At 41.2% G+C, this 16,988-nt stretch overlaps 1 long non-coding RNA gene across 1 annotated transcript; it reads left to right on the top strand.

Annotated features, from left to right (window-relative positions):
* Positions 1-230: 230 nt before the first annotated feature.
* Positions 231-6,238, top strand: LOC311429697. The gene is made up of 4 exons (XR_014688353.1): positions 231-615; positions 2,286-2,372; positions 3,450-3,545; positions 4,912-6,238. It is a non-coding gene; the product is annotated as an uncharacterized lncRNA (long non-coding RNA).
* The last annotated feature ends 10,750 nt before the right edge of the window (positions 6,239-16,988 follow it).

Genomic DNA, 16,988 nt, shown 5'->3' with positions numbered 1-16,988 from the left:
ATGTAGAACCTGAATAATTTTAGCTGAGAGAGCCATTCTATTCCTTGTTTCTCAGTTATTGCTCTCATGACTGCATGCAGAAGGTGATGTGAGGACAGAGAAGCTCTCCCAAACTACTCTCAAAGGTAGGTGTGTGCTGCAGACTGATTGCCTCTCTAGTTACATTGTGCTATGTCAACAATGATGCACATATCACAAAATGTTAAGTAATTTTATAGCCCTTGTCAGAACTGTACATAAAATGAAAGCAGTGCAGAAGAGAGGTGCTCATTCTGTCAAATGAACAAAGCCACCTAAAAATTCTAATTATATTTTAAAGTAGCTTAATTTGCCTTTGCCACCCCATCAGCATATTAGTCTCTGGAGGAGAAGGAATGGAATGGAAGATCTGTATAGAAGCAGAACTATTGATGTGATGGACAGGAGCCATGAAGTCACTTAATTACAGGCTACCTGTAATCGAAGTTAGCCAGCTGGATGTGAATATGTAAGACTGTTCTTCACCACTAACATCTTTAAAGATGTGAGACTGCAAGCTCACATGCATCTCCTTTTGACATCATTTATTTTATTGCTGGAGTGAAGAATTCATCAGACATATCCTCTGCACAAAGGGTAACTGCTGATTTTAGAGTTTATAAATGTGGGGTTTTTTTTGGTTTGCTTTATATTTGTCTTTTTATATTTGTCTATTTATATTTATATATTTGTATTTGTCTACTGAAGCCAAGCCGCAGCCTATTAAATCACCTTTACAGGTGAAGAAATTCCTTGCTTTAACAAGGAAGGACTACAGCTGATGTCATTGATTAACACTTTAATATCGTCGCGTTGCACATCCTATCCTGTCCTTCCACTGCAGAGATGGGGAATTATGTACCAAAACTGTTGTGTGCTTGGAGCATTCCCACTGAGATTGTAGGCTGTGGTATAAAATGTTAGCAGTGCACTGTGTGAGAAAAAGATTGCATTCAATGGTTATCATGGGACAACAGTGAACAATGAAAGAAAGGTGATCTGGTAACTCTCTATATACCACACAGCCAAGAAAAGTCTGTTTTGGGTTCTTCATTTGTGAGGTACTCTGATACAGCAGAAAGATAACACATCTTCTCTAGATATAACTTCACAGAGTAAAAAGCACTACAGAGTTACTGACACCACAAATATTTTCTTTGAAGATAAATGATTAAAACACAGATATGAAATAAGGAATGTGATAGCTTTTTTCAGTCATGAAAATGGTATTTTTTATATAACTCAAGGGTATAAATAAATTAGGAAGTAGTCAAATGCATCTAATAAAAACCACAGAGTATAGATTAAAGAAATAAGAAAACTCCTTGATAAAAACAAGTATACAGTCAGAGAAATATCTCCCTAGGAAATAAGTGGAACCCCAATGAGGCACATTAGAGGCCAGAATGCATAAAGCACTAACACAGTGGTACAAGGGTTAAATCAGGAGAGGTTGTAGGTGTCATGAACATAAATGGTCTGAATATCTTCAATAAATTATGTGCTGAAATTTTTCACTTTAGATTCAAGTGATTTTCTGAGTTTTGCTTAACACAGAATAGCTTAAGGGAAAAATGACGAAGGCAATGCCTTCTAGTTCCAGTTTTAACTTTGGAAATTTAACCTTACCTATACCAGATTTTGTCCATGTTTTATATTGTCTTCTAGAACAAAACATTTTACTTAAGGTTCAATCAAAACATTTCTTCTTTGCAATGTTTTACTCGTTATGTTTTTCTTGAACTGAAGGATGATTTCGGGAGAGAATGGCCAGTGTTATTAGACTGGTTTGTTTTGTGTGATACACGCTGAATTTGTGATTTCCACAATGGAGAAAAATATTGTTTTATATAAATCCCAAATACTTACTATTTTTAGTGAGTGATTCAGGCAGTTAATGAAATGCAGTTCTACTTTAGACCATTTCTTTATATCACTAATCTATGTTTTAATTTTGTGGTATTTTCCTTCTATTTCTTGCTTGTTACTCAGTGTTTGCCTTTCAGACATCAGCTCTCCTCCATTAGTGCTCCCTCTCTCTCATTCCAGTATTACACTACTATGTAACTTTGCTTTCCCAAAAGCTTAGGAAGAAATGTCAGTTGCTTTTGCTATCTTCCCTTTTAGAGGGAAAAAGAATCCGTGGAAAACTATTTTAGAAAGATATTTTCATAGAATGGACTGGGTTTGGGGAAGGAATAAACTGTTCCAAATTCTTCTGTAAACTACTAAATACTCTTTATTTTTGCTAACGTGTCCATTTGCAGTTGCTGACCTGGAAGTGACAGCTCCTTATTTCAAGCCTTAAGGTGTACTCTCTGAATCCTCAGCTGCAATGGCTTTCTGACAGAGAGGTATGGTGGCATCATTATTTTATTGTTTACTGTACCAGCCAGCATTATAGAATTGTCATTTCATTATTTATGGAAGGCTCCAGAAATGGGAGGGAGGAAATAGTCAACAGTGCAGTGCTACTACCTACAGCTGCCTGCTAGTGACACTGATGGGGAGTAAAGCTGCTGCCCATCATTTTGCAAGCAAGATCTATTGTTGCCTGGTATAGAGAGGAAGAAAATTATAGTGACAAATGATAATGTTGTTGACTCCCTGGTAAGAAAGTGGAAGCTTTATTGCTCCACAATCAAACAAACAGCTTCCTTTGTATCTAATGAATAGGTTCAGCTCTAAGTCACGCATAATCGCAGATAAACCCTGCTTAATATAAAAACTCAAAGCAATTAAACTCCCCAAACTCCATCAGTTCTTTCTAGGTGACATTTGTTACATAAATTACAAAAAAAAAAAAAAAATACATGCAAATGTCTGGTAAAAGATTGGATCAGAATGATTCGTTCCGAAGTGGAAGCTCTGAATACAATTAATAATGACAATGTTATTCCCATGATTGCTTTGGAATTGTAGTATGATTTTAGATAGACGTTTGAGTTTAAGGTGCTGCATTTTTTGGTATTTATCTGCTTTGGATATTGGCAACTATCAGGGAATTGGAGCTTGCAAGAACTATGTTGCTGACTTCAGTGTGCACTACAAACAGGCTCTGAAGACATTTCAGAAGAGCAAGGGAGGAAAATGGCATCTTTAAAGTCTCTTGGTTGAAGGGGGTGCATAAGCTACATAGGGAGAAGTTAGAGGCTATGTGCCTGTGTGGTAGTTTGTTTTTTTTAAAATAACAACAACGACAACAACAAAACAACACACATCCACTGCCACATAAGAAACAGGCAAAATCCAACTTAGGTAAGCTGTCCCTTTGCTGAAGGGTATATTTCTAAGACTTCTTGAGGAACTCCTCCCTAATCACTACACGTGAACTATCTACTGTAATACACAATAAATGTTTGTTCATTGTCTTTTGTATTATAAAAACAAGGAGTTCTGTTTGAGACTTCTTTAACACCACGATGGGGAAGGCCCCTATGTTGTTTTGCTTACCACAGAAATGGCTATTCGAACTGTGGAGAAAGGATGGACACATGCCAGCCGTGTGAAAGGACCAATCCGGGAAGGTAAATGGGAGGCAGCTCCAAGCCCTGATGACTTGAAGCTAACACTAAGACGGACTCGATAAGTATTGTATATTATCTGTGTATCGTGGGAAGGGGAGGAGGCCCTGTTTCGAAGGCTCCCTAGTAGGTTCCCCTGAAGAACACTGCTGCTGCCAAGAAGAACTGATACCTTGTAGTTCGCTGCAACCGAACTGACAAGTGAGGCAGAGAAGTGAAAACGGTGGGGGACTGAGGGGCCGACAATTTAGATGGGCTCCGACCACCTCCTACGATACATGGGAGTCAGTATCATTGTTTTGGTCAGCTATGGGTCTGCGCATTCCCACCAGCCTTTTAAATGGAGCTTGATCAGATGGGAGGATCAATTCATCATCCAGCAAACAACGACAGCGGGTGCTCCCAGTTTCCGCATCACATTATGTGACCTGGCGTCAGTGCAGCCATGCTTTAACCGATCAGGATTTTATTTCTGCCCAAGTTCTAACCCAGGAAAGGTGTACTGTAATTATCCAAACGCATATTATTGTGCATACTGGGGGTGTGAAACCATTGCTACGGACTGGACACTCGGGGCTGGTCGGGATAAATTTTTACAAGTGGGATATGGGCCGCAAGGTTGTAACCAACAAGTGGATCCCCGTTACGGGTGGTGAGGGCATGGTATAGGGTATACAGGAACCTTCCATGGAAATAAAGAAATTTGCAAGGTTCTATGTATAAATATAACAAACTTGGATGATACTAGCTGGGTACTAGGAAAAATGTCAGATTTTACGAACATGGAACAGATAGGGGAGGACTCATACTAATAAAAAGGAGGATGCTGATAGGCCCCAGGCAGTAGGACCAAATGAGGTATTGTCAGAAAGTGTCCAGGGAATCCAGCCTGCCGAAAATACTACAGTGCCAACCCTCGGCAGCCCTACGAGCTCAGGTAAAGCCGAGAATGATAACATAGCTGAAAATAATATATGGGGGGGGGGTCATCAATGCCAGCTACCAATTATTAAATAAAACAAACCCAAATGTAACAAAACATTGTTGATTATGCTTTAGTATAAGGTCTTCATATTATGATGCTATCGGGGATCCTGGGGAGCCCACCCGCACAAAGGAGAACAACCCTCTACATTGCAGTTGGGGAAAAGACATAAGGGTAACACTAACACAAGTCACTGGAGGTGGTAGGTGTGTGGGCACAGTTCCTAGTGGGAAGTGTCACCTATGTAATATCATGGAGAATAGAAAACAATCAGCCAAGTGGTTAATTCCAGCCAACAACGCTAGGTGGGTTCGTTCGTCAGTGGGCATAACTCCTTGTCTATCACTAAAACTCTTTAATACGTCTCGTGATTTTTGTATACAGGTGATAATTATACCAAGGATTCTATACCACCCTGAGGATTGTATGTACACCCAGCACACGGTGGCAAGTCATCATCTGGAAAGACGGGAACCGTTCATGGCTCTAACTTTGGCCACCCTAATAATCTTGGGAGGAGCTGGAGTGGGGACCAGGGTAGCCTCACTGGTTAAGCAAAATCAAGAATTTACTTCCTTATGCATTGCTGTGGATGAGGACCTGACCCAAATTGAACAATCCATCTCGGCCCTGGAAAATCTATCAGGTCGCTTTCAGAGGTAGTGTTACAAAATCGTAGGGGATTAGATTTGGTATTTTTTTTACAACAGGGCGGGCTGTGTGCAGCCCTGAAAGAGGAGTGCTGTATGTATGCTGATCACACTGGAGTGGTAAGAGATAAAATGGCAAGACCCAGGGAAGGGTTGGAAAAAAAAAGGAAACGGGAGAATGAAGCCCGACAGAGCTGGTACGAATCTTGGTTTAATTATTCACCTTGGCTTACTACTTTATTATCAACAATAACAGGACCTCTGTTGTTATTAATAATAGCACTAACTTTTGGACCATGTATTTTTAATAAATTGATTGCGATTGTAAAGGGACGTTTAGAAGCGGCACATTTAATGCTCATACATGCCAAATACGAGCCAATAAGTACCAACGAAGGAATCGAGGAAACATTAGTTCTTAGTAGCCAGGCATTGCAGAGATTCAATGAACAAAATGAGTAACTAAAAGAAAAAGGAGGGATTGTAATACACAATAAATGTTTGTTCATTGTCTTTTGTATTATAAAAACAAGGAGTTCTGTTTGAGGAGCGGGAGTTGCAAAAGCTCCCTGATGAAGTAAGGAGCTGTATAATGCTTGGCTAGACACTATGAAAATTCTTTTGCTTAATGTAACAAAAAAGAGAACGCCCTCCCCTTCTCTCCTTCTGCATCTCAGTTGCCTCTTTTGTTCAAAGACACTGCTGCAAAGCTCATGTAACCATCTCCTGGTAAGTTGCTAAACTAGTGTATCAACATCCTGCCTTCCTGTCTCATGCTGGGCCAACATGACCAAATAAAAAAAGAAGTTGAACCACAATGCCGAGGAAGACTATGGCCTTCATCTTCACAACCATCAGAGGGACAGAGACAACCCCCTAGCAACAGTGCGCGCAGTCGCAGAATATACCAGGATGTTCTGCGTAATCCCGGAATTACCAAGATATAAAAAGGGACCCTGGCGGGGGTGAGGTGCACGCCGTTGGCGGAGCTGAGACTCCCTGGCCGCCCAGCGCTGTTTTGCTTGCTGTTGCTTACTCAATAAATTCCTTTCTATTATTAATGCAATGCTCTCTGAAAATTAATTAAGGGGGCAACTTATAACATCTACCACCACTAGTCACAGTGATAGTCTAGCCTTACATTGTCTAGCACTGCAGGGCTCAGTCAGCTCTTTCATGTGAGCTGTGAATAACTCAATAATGAAAAGCTCTGTGTATATACTGACTTTTCCACCATTTCTGGCACCAAGAGACATGTACCAATGCTATCGTTAAAGCATGTGCTCTCCCCAGAAGCTACTTACAGAAGATATTGAAGTTTCAGCACTGTGGTTAGTAGATTTGGCTCTATTATTTTACTGCTCTGCCTATCCATGACTGTAATGATTTTTTTTTCATCAATATGTTTTCAGTGTAAATGAACAATTATATTTCATGCCTCAGGCAATTTAATTTCTCATTACCACATTAAATACTAAAGGCTGTTTTCCTTCCTCAGATCCACATCTGTCACCATTTGACTAAAAAAGTCTGTCTGCTTTGGAAGTCAGTGTGATATCAGACTGAGTCACCATCAAGCTAAAATTTAGAACATGGTTCTAGCATTCCTGATAATACTGGCAAAATAGATGTAACTCTTGTGCGGTGTTTTTGTTTTGTTTTGTTTTGTTTTCTGGAAAGCCCTTGGGGTGGCATAGATAGAGGTTTATGAGAAAAATCCATAAAGAATTCCTATCTCAAGGAAAAGAAGACATTGTTAGAAATAAATAAATAGCAGTAAAGACAATGATTAGGGATCATACCCTTGGCATGCATCACTTCAGCTTTGTTCACATCAGTGAAAACTTTGTTCATTTATTTCAGCCAAGTTTGTTTCTAGCGGTATATTAGAATTTACTTGTGTCCTTCATTTCCTTTTGAAATACGAGTGGACGCTTCAGGATAGAAAGTCAGTTTTCAAGGAGCTGAGGTTTAATTGTACAAGTCATTTAATCTAATGTGCTGCTTTTAATCACCTTTGGTGTAAAGGTAGGATACAGAAAAGTGCATGTGTCATTTAAAATATTTTTATATTAACCTGTGGAAGTTATCAAACACTTCCAGTGTACGTAAGGACATACCTGTTTATCTGAATAGGGGACAAGAGAGATATGGTTCCTGTCACTAAGCTATCTGTGTACTGGCTAACAATGACTACTTTCCACTCTCCTCCTTGTGTGCTGTATTCTTTATATTAAAGCAGAAAAACATTTTCAAAACACACAGAGGTTGCAAGATCTCAGTGCTTCCTTTCATAATGAGCAAAGAGAAGCAAGTAAAAGTGAGTGTGTGGTGGTTGTTTTTAGCATAGCTGTGCTTTGCTTTCTGTCAGAATGAGAATCTCCACTGCGGGCATTGAGCTTGCTTGGTGATTTTACAGATGCCTTTTCAGGGAGCAACTGAGGTGATAAGATACAATTTTTAATGCATTAATTGGCAGGGTAACCAGCACCACTTACTAAGCAAAGCCACCTTCTGACTGTTGGGTGATTTTCTGAACAGCCCTCCGGTGTACAGTGAAAATCCAAGGAATGAATCCACCATTCATACCGTGAGTTTTACCTGCACTTCCCTTTTTCGCTTTTCCTAACACATGTCACTTTTATGGCAGTCCTTCCTCCATTTGTTTTGTGTGCCTCCATTTTAAAGACTGTCCAGTTTCCTGACAGCCTTATATTTGCATACCCAACTTGTCACTGCGAATGTGAATGTCTACAACATAAGAGAGAATCACAGAGAAACTCTGTCTGATACTTCAGTAGATGTTGTTTTCTTTCAAGTGATGAAATTAGATTTGTTTTGTTCATTTCTGGAACAGCAGATGCCAGCCATGTGACTATCAATCCCTCAATAGAGATCATTAACAAGCCTTCTCTAGGCTTTGCATATTGTTAGTGTAAGACAACGACTCTGTGGGCATGAGTCATTATTTCACAGAAGCTAAGGTAAAGATTGCTTTTCTCATGGATCTCTACAATCAACATTCTATAAAATAAAACTCAAGTCTAATGAAGTACTGTTAATAGAAAAATATACTGTTGGTTAAGATAAGGTATATATGAACAGAATCAGTGCCATGTGTTCCTCAGCTCCATTTTGATGGAACTGAAGCACATCTCATCTTTACTTCTTGTTGGGATTTGCATACATGAGGCCTTTGGGACATCCTTGTCCTCCAGCAATGGAAGAGTGGGCCCTTGGGTCTCTGTGTAAAGAGTATACTCTGCTGAAGGGGCAGACAGAAAGTTCCAGGGAAAGGAGAGTAGAAAACAAGACAAGAACTTGGGAACAATTCAAAGATGGGAGGAACAAATATGGCTCTTTTCTTCTGTGATTCTCATTATTTAAGCTCGTAGCTGCTCTAGAGGTGCTGTCTTAGTGCTTAGTAATAAAAGCATTTAATCACGTCATGCTTTTCTTCCATGGTTCTGCTGAATTTATATTTGATTCTTATTAAGGAAGAAGAGGTTCTGACCTGTTCTTGGAAAAAAGATACTCTGTTGTTAGGAGGTTGAAGTAAAGCTGAAAACTCCATCATGCCTAATCTTAGTGCAAAATTGTTTTGGAACATAATTTAGCCTGATAAACTAGTAAAAATTGTGAAAATTGGTAAGCTGGGGATGGCTTTCCTCTATGCCTATTCAGCTGCTAATATGAACACATTCTGTTACCCTTTAAATTCTTCTGGAAAACTTACTGAGAAAGTGAAGTGCCTATTTCTTTAGCTTACCAACTAATTGCCCTTTGCAGTGAAGAATGCTTTCTTGTTGCCTGTCTCAATGCTGGAGATTGTGTGACCACATGGACACATACCTGGGTTGTCAAAAGCCGTGGCTGCCAATAATAACACGCAGCAAAGCCTTCTGGCATGTAGCAAAGCAAAGAGCGGTGCATTTGAACTTGTTGAACCTAACCAGCTTTTGAATGTGAGTGAACCAAAACATTTATTGACAACTAGTTACTGTTATCTTATTTATACTGTATAAACATGGTCTTCATAAAAACTGAAAACTGTTTAGGAATGACAATTTAAATTTTGGTATATCAGCACCTTCCAGGGTATTCTTTTTTTTTTTTTTTTTTTTGAAAAGCACTTTCAAAAGCACGTTCAAAAAAATAGAATACCCTGGGAGGTGCTGATATACCAAAACTAAGGTTTGCATGTAAGCTGGGGAGGAAGGAGGTTATTTTAGCTTAGCTGAAAATCCCATCTGAGCTGGGATTTTGATAGTGTACAGTAGTGTGTCTTGTCAAATCCAAGCTAAATAATTGTGATATATGGAGAAGCCTTATGTAATAGAACCACTGATCCTACTCTGCTAGTGTCACCTGAATTTTTGCTATTGATTTTAGTTAGTTCGGCTTTACCACCATATGCTTTTAGGTATTGGTTGCCTCTCTAAATCTCTCTAACAGTTGTTTTTTTTTTTTAATGAGAAGAAAAAGGGTCTGGGGCAGGACTAGTAACTAAATGGTGACTTCTTTAAGCTTCCAGAAAGCAAAAGCAAACATAGGCTCCTCTGGTGCAATTTTAAACCTCTAAACAAGCTGAGGAGTGTCCAGCTCTGATAGCATACACTTACACAATGAGCAATACCAGATGGAGTTCACATGCCAGGACCTGGCTGGCAACTCGCTGCTACTGGTCACAGAGCAGAGCCTGTATGTCAGCAGGAGCAGCAGGGCCTCCCTACCCTTTCCGAACTGTCCGTGAGCCTGGACAGTCTTCTTGGGAGAGCCATTGGCACTGCACCTAGACTACATAAATGAATTGCAGCCAATCTCCTGTAGTTCCTCCCTGCATAAGTGAGTCACCTGGAGAATGACAGGTTGAGTAATTAGTGCCCTTCCAGATTCTGTCACTTATGGAGGCTGCACAGAGTAAAGTAAAGAAGTCCACTCTCTGAAATCCTGAAATAGCTGTTTGTTCACTAATGGCCCATAGCTAAGACTGAAACAAACTGACTTGGAGATTTGTGCTTTCTGATTAGGATCGAAGATCAATATGTTTGAAAGTCTCAGAAGAGTTGGTCAGTCAAACAGACCACAACTGTTTTGGTCTTAATCACTTAAGAAGGCTAAGATGGGTCTTGGCATTGACTTAGGACTTTACAAATAAATAAAGATAAAAACTGAAAAAGATGTATTTCCTGTCTATCTGTTTTGGGGAATTTAGTATTGAATGACCTTCTGGTGCTGAGTCCAATTTACTTGTTCTCACAGGCATGACATGCAGTAATACATTCTCTGCAATGAAAATCCATCATACATTTTCAGCCCAGCTCAGTTTTTCTCAGCATCTACTGGGACAGTGTTTCAGAACCATACTTTTCTTTTGTTATAGATCTCTCCAGGTTTCCTGGCTAGATTTATTTATGGTCGATTTATATTTTTATTCTGTGCCAACATTATCCACCAGCTTAAAGCATTTTCTCCCTGCATAATGCTAACATGAGGGCATTGAGTAGTGAACTGTAGGCAGTGATGACATTCCTGTCTTTGGCTTCTCTCTTCGGGGCACTAAAAACATGTTTGGTTGTGGGAGAGCTGCCCAGCCCGTGTTCACCTTGAGACTGCATGCCTTTTCCTGTTTGAGTTAATTTTTCATTGGTCCAGATGATCAGACCTGTCCACAATACTCAACACAAGTTTTTTCTGAGTGTCTTTTTTAATGGTACTTGGTACAAGACTTCTCTGCAAATGACTTGTAGTGGGTTGCCTTTTAATAGAATAGAACACAATGATTCAGTTGGAAGGGACCTTCAAAGTCCAGCTGCCTGACCACTTCAGGGCTAACCAAAAGTTAAAGCCTATTACTGAGGGCATTGTCCAAATGACTCTTGAGCACTGACAAGCCTGGGGCATCAACCACCTCTCTGGGAAGCCTTTGACATGATCTGACCACCCTCACAGTAAAGAAATTTTTCCTAGTGTCTAGTCTGACCCTCCTCTGGCACAGCTTTGTGTTGTTCCCTTGCATCCAGTCGTTGGTGACAGGGAGCAGAGACTGGCACCTCCCTCTGCACTCCCTCAGAGAGCTGCAGGGAACAGGAAGGTCACCTCTTGGATCCTTTTCTCCATATCAGGCAACCCTGAGGACACTTTGTCAGCTTCTTCTCACAGGATATGCCTGCCAGCCCTTGTGCCAGCTTTGTTGCCCTCCTCTGGATGCTTTCAGGGACCTTAGCATCCCTTTTATATTGTGGAGACCAGAACTGCATACCAGGTGAGGCCACACCAGTGCAAAACATAGCAGGAGAACCACCTCTTTTCGACAGTCTAGTGCTGTGCTTAATGCACCCTAAAATGCAGTTTGCCCTCTTGGCTGCCAGGGCATGCTGCTACCTCATGCTGAGCCTGCTGCTGACCAGCACCCCCAGGTCCCTGTCTGCTGAGCTGCTCCCCAGCCACTTACCTCCCAGTCTGTGCCTGTGTCTGGTATTGCTCCATCCCAGGTGTAGCACCCAGCATTTACCCCTGGTGAACTTCATGCCAGTGATTGCCCAGTGCTCTGGTCTATCTAGACTTCTCTGAGGCTCTAGAGGCCTCTTGTCCCTCCACGGATTCAACAGCATCATATCTCCCAGTTTAGTATCATTGAACTTGCTGAGGAAACATTCAACTCCTGCCTTGTTGATAAAAATGTCTGGACTGGCCCCAAAATTTAGCCCTGGGGATTGCTGCTGGTGACTAGCTGCCAGCCAGATGTAGCCCCAGTCACTATGTCCCTTCAAGCCCTGTCACTGAGCTAGTTCATCACCCAGCGTAGTAGGGACATGTTCATCTCACAGTTGGGCAATTTGTCCAGAAGGATACTGTGAGGGATGGTATCAAAGGCCACAGCAAAATCCAGAAGGATTACATCAACTGCCTTCGCTTCATCTGCCAAGTGGGTGTCCTCATCAGAGGAGATGAATTTAGTAAGGCAGGACTTTCTCTTGATGAACCATGCTGACTATGCCTGATAATAGCTTTATTCTTTAGCTGCCTTTCAGTGTCACCCAGGATGATCTTCTCCGTAACTTTTCCAGGAGCTGAGATTACTTTAACAGGTGTATAGTTTCCCGGGTCTTCCCACGTACCCATCTGTAGATGGGTACAACAATGACAAGCTTCCAGTCAGCAGGGACCTCTCCATGCTCACAAGACCTTTAAGTTGTTAAGGTGTAAATATGGTATTCTAGAACTGAAAAGACAAAAAATTAGTCAAGCTAAGGGAAGACACCCTAACTGGTACACAATCCTTCCTTTCTGTTTGTCCTATAATTATAACAGTAAAACTTGAATAACAAATGCTGTATTTTTTTGATGATAGTACCTAAAGAATGGCTCCTTGTAGATACAAATCTGAACAGTTTTGGATACTCTGAGACTACTATAACCATAATAGATACAAGCTGTTAAATTTTTGCTGACTCATGCCTTATAACCATTAATTCACCTGTTTTGATTGTAAAACAGAGCATATGTACCCTAGATTAATAACAAATATTTCTTAGCTCTTACGTAATTAGATCAGAAACTATATTTCTCTTTTATATGAGATGTAAAGCACAGAGAAATGGTTTGTATTTATAAGTGCTGGGACAGACACTTTTGTTCAGTAGCTGAAACTGAATCCTATATGCATTTATGGGTTTTATATGGTTGTTCATGCCCACGTACACTGAAAACACTTATCCTTCTTTTCTGGCTGAATATGCTCGGAGCTTGCAAGTGCTGTTCAGGTTTCAAGCATGCAGTCAATTGAGCAGTCCTTACCCTTTCCACCTAAACTCCTCATAGTGTGGTTATAGCACATCTGGAAGCAACTGGGCATGAAAACATATTTCTTTACAGATATTATCCTAACAGCCTTTTTTTTTTTTTTTTTTTTTTTTTTTTTTTTTTTTTTTTTTTTTCCAAACTACTCCTTTTCTCTCTAGTCTGTGGGAGATGGATGGTACCATCAGACTGCCAATGTAGCACTTTGGGTCTCCAGATTGCCAGCCATCACATGGTTTGCTGTACCAGGAATGTGCTGCCAATGTGCAGCTCCTTGTAAAGAGGGCAAGTCACATTCCTGGTAGTACCCAGAAAACAATTGAATGAAACAACTGTGCTGGGAGACAAAGGATACTGACCACAAGTAGCAGAGTTCCTGCTTCTGTATTTCTGTCTTGTGGAGTCTGACAATGTGCCAGTGTCCCAAGAGCTGAACTCACCAATCATCCCCCATTATAGTGCTCTTTTATAACAGAGAGAGGACAGAGCACAGGAGGCCCTGAGTAGTGAAATTTTCACCAGGAAAATGGAGGTGGCTCATCAGCATGCTGTCCCACCACGCATCCTAGGAGGAACCTTCCAGAACTGTTTCACAGGTAGGTTCTCAGACACCTATAATCAGTGGGAACAGAGGAGTGGGAGTTTCAACACTGTACGTGATCTGCACCATATTGCTTTGACAGGTAATTATGTCCAAAGGTGAGATGTCCTTGTGCTGACAGATGACTGATCAATTCTACAGGTATTTCAGAATTCTTTGAGGTGTGCTGGGCTGCCCAAGGATTTATACAGCATTTTGCTTTTCTCCTTTCCTACAGCATCTTTCCTCCACAACTCCTTGTTAGTTTCTGTCTGTCTTCTTTAATGCCCCCAGCTGTGCCCTTAGTGGGTTGTCCACACTGAAGCAGATTATGGAACTGAGGTCAGCAATGGAAGCTCTGTAAATCTTATCCTTCCACCACTTTTTCAGGGAGAAGAAATGTCATATTTACTTTAGACTTTCTTGAAAGTTTTAATAAAATAACTCTTTTGGCAATGATCTTGCTCTGATATGCTCCACTGTTTGTCTTATTGGGCTGGCACCTGCAGTTCCAAGGCATCTGAGTTCACAAAAAAAAAAAAGGAAGAATATAAAAATGATAGTGTGCCAGCTGTGGACTTGTAATGCAGAAGTGAAATGAGAGAAAATTGTTGCTTGCTTTTCCTTTCTTTAGTGAAGAAAGGTGATGAGCAGAATGTTTTCGCAGGCACTTGAGGGTCTGAAGGGTGTCTGTGGGGCCATTTTGGGGCTTAAGCACATCTCTGTCACCAAGAAAGGAAATAGAGCAGGGATGCATGATTCCATTGTTCTGAAAATGCTAAAGAAGAGTATAGATTACAAGGTGCTTTCTAACGATGCAAACACAAGAGAAACAAGAGGAGAGGATGTAAGACAGGTTGCAATGCAACAAGAGCTGAAAAGAAGAGTGACCTGAGATGCTGCTGTGCATGGACCCTAGTAACAGATCCTGCATCGTCTGGCACGTGTGCAGTGAATCACCTAATAAGACAAAGTCCTGGCAACACAAGCTCCTCTGCTAATACTTGGTCAAACACACAGGAATGCACAAGCCCCTTCTTCAACACTCTGCAGAGCACTTTTGGAACCTGCATGCTGTCCAGCAGCTGAAATTATAAGTGTTTCTGAGGAGACAGAAGGCTCAAAAGCTTTCAGAAGCTTACCAGCTCCTGTACTCCTGGTCCCCATGCAATCTCAGGACGGCTTGGCTTGCAGAAAGAAGTTGGGAGAGGCAGAAACCCTGTATACATCTGCATGTACTTTGATATTACATGCAAAACTTGGGAATTGTTTAATTGTACCTGATTTGCATTTTAATTCCATTTGTTGCACTCTGTGTGACACTACATGATTTTTTGGCTCTTAAATAAGGATAAGCAGCCAGCATAGCTTTCTACACATTCATTTTTCTTCCCAAAACATAACTGTGACTTTAACAAAGTTTTGTTTGGCATTTGCTCATTGTCTCTGTGTTTAGCATATATTGTTAGTTGTAAAGAAATAAATTACCACTACTTTGCCAAGAGGTTTTATTAATATATCAGAAAACTGTAAGCAGTCTACATAGGTCAGTTAGATGGCACTCCAAGAACATAAACTAGCAGTCACTATTTCCAGTGAGATTTTATATGGTTAGGAAATCAATCAGCACCAATGTCATCCATAAAATTATTTAGGTGCGGTATACCTTATAAAGATCAGTGGTTCTTTCATTACAGGATAAGTAACATAAAAAATCCCAAATAATACAGCAACCAATTTAAAGTGCTGTAACATATTAGTGCAGTGCATTCCACAATAAAGCAGAAACTACACAGCAAAAAAAGTGCTTGCATTTGAGAGAAATCACCCATCAAATCACCACAGCTGCCCAGCATATGAGCCCTGGAGACACTTTGAATTTTCATTTCCAGCGCTGAACCTGGGTTTGTGCTGCTGAGAGGGAGGACATTAAGATAGATGTTTTTGTCATTTACTCAAATTACCAAGGAAGTCCACAGGAGTCCAAAATTCAGCTCATTTGTCTCTGTTGAGTGTTTTTCTCAGACTTCATATATATCACAAAGGGCACAGCAGCACATCACCGTAATTGTAATGTTTGTAATACTTCTATTAACTTTCAAAGGTAGTTCTAGAATAAGTGCTGATATTGCTAAGAGTGTAATTAAATGATCTGTAGGGCTCCAGATCACAGTGTTCCTTAAGCAGTGTTGGAAAGAACTGGAAGTGCTCCCCTAAAGCATGTTCGTAACTAACTGCTTGAAGAATGACAATAGCTGTGTGTGGTGGTTTTAATCAGGTGGGTGGCAAAGCTCCACCACAGCTGCTCTCTCACTCCTCCTCCTCAAAGAGGAATGGGGAGAAACTATGATGAAAAGAGCTCAAGGGTTGAGATAAGAACAGAGAGATCACTCAACAATTACTGTGATGGGCAAAACAATCTCAAGGGAGATAGTAAGATTTATTGCCTATTACTAACAAGTTGAATAAATGAGAAAGAAAGGAAAAGAAATAATAAAAAAAAAACGCCTTCCCTCCATCCACCCTCTTCCACCTCATCCTCCTGAGCAATGCAGGGGAACAGGGGAATGAGGGTTGTGGCCAGTCTATGGCACTTTGTCTCCACCACTTCTTCTCAATCACTCTTGTCCCCTGTGCTGTGGGGGACTGCTGTGGTGCTTTTTTAAACTGCTCCAGATATGGGTCCATACCACAGGGTCCATTCCTCAGGAGCAAACTGCTCCAACCTGGGTCGCCCACAGGCAGCAGCTCCTGCCAGGTCACCTGCTCCTGTGTGGACTCCTCTCCACAGACTGCAGCTCTGGCATGGGGTCTGCTCCTGTGGGGGTCCTCCACAGGCCACAGCCTCCTCCAGGCCACATCCACCTGCTCCACCATGGTCTCCTCCACGGGCTGCAGCATGGAACCCTGCTCCACTGTGGTACTCCATGGGTTGCAGGGGGACAGCCTGCTTCATCATGGTCCTCACCACAGGCCGCAGGGGACTTCTGCTCCGGCACCTGGAGCACCTCTCCCCCTCCATCTTCACTGACCTTGGTGCCTGCAAGGCTGTTTCTCACTCCACTCACTGTCCCAGCTGCTGTGTGGCGCAGCATATTTTTTTCCCTTCTGTCTTAAATATGCTCTCACAGAGGCGTGAACAACATTGCTTATTGGCTCAGCTCTGGTTGGGCCCTTACCTAACATGGGGCAAAAATGTTTGAATAAGGAAAGTCTACAGAATAGACAAGGAGTGCTGATATTAAATCCTATAAAGTCTCTGCTTTCCAAATGGAAAGTTCAGTCTATCTGTAAGCAGTTACTGTTATCTGAGAAGAAAATAAAGAATATTCACAATATATGACTGGATCAGACTAACTTTTGAATAAGGTGCTCATCTCATGTATATCTCTGTTGCATTTTATTTCTGAGCTAGTGAAACACCGTGT

This window comes from Aythya ferina (assembly GCF_964211825.1).
Source record: "Aythya ferina genome assembly, chromosome: 1".
In the NCBI taxonomy this organism is placed as follows: domain Eukaryota; kingdom Metazoa; phylum Chordata; class Aves; order Anseriformes; family Anatidae; genus Aythya; species Aythya ferina.
This window is presented reverse-complemented; position numbering and strand designations above follow the sequence as displayed.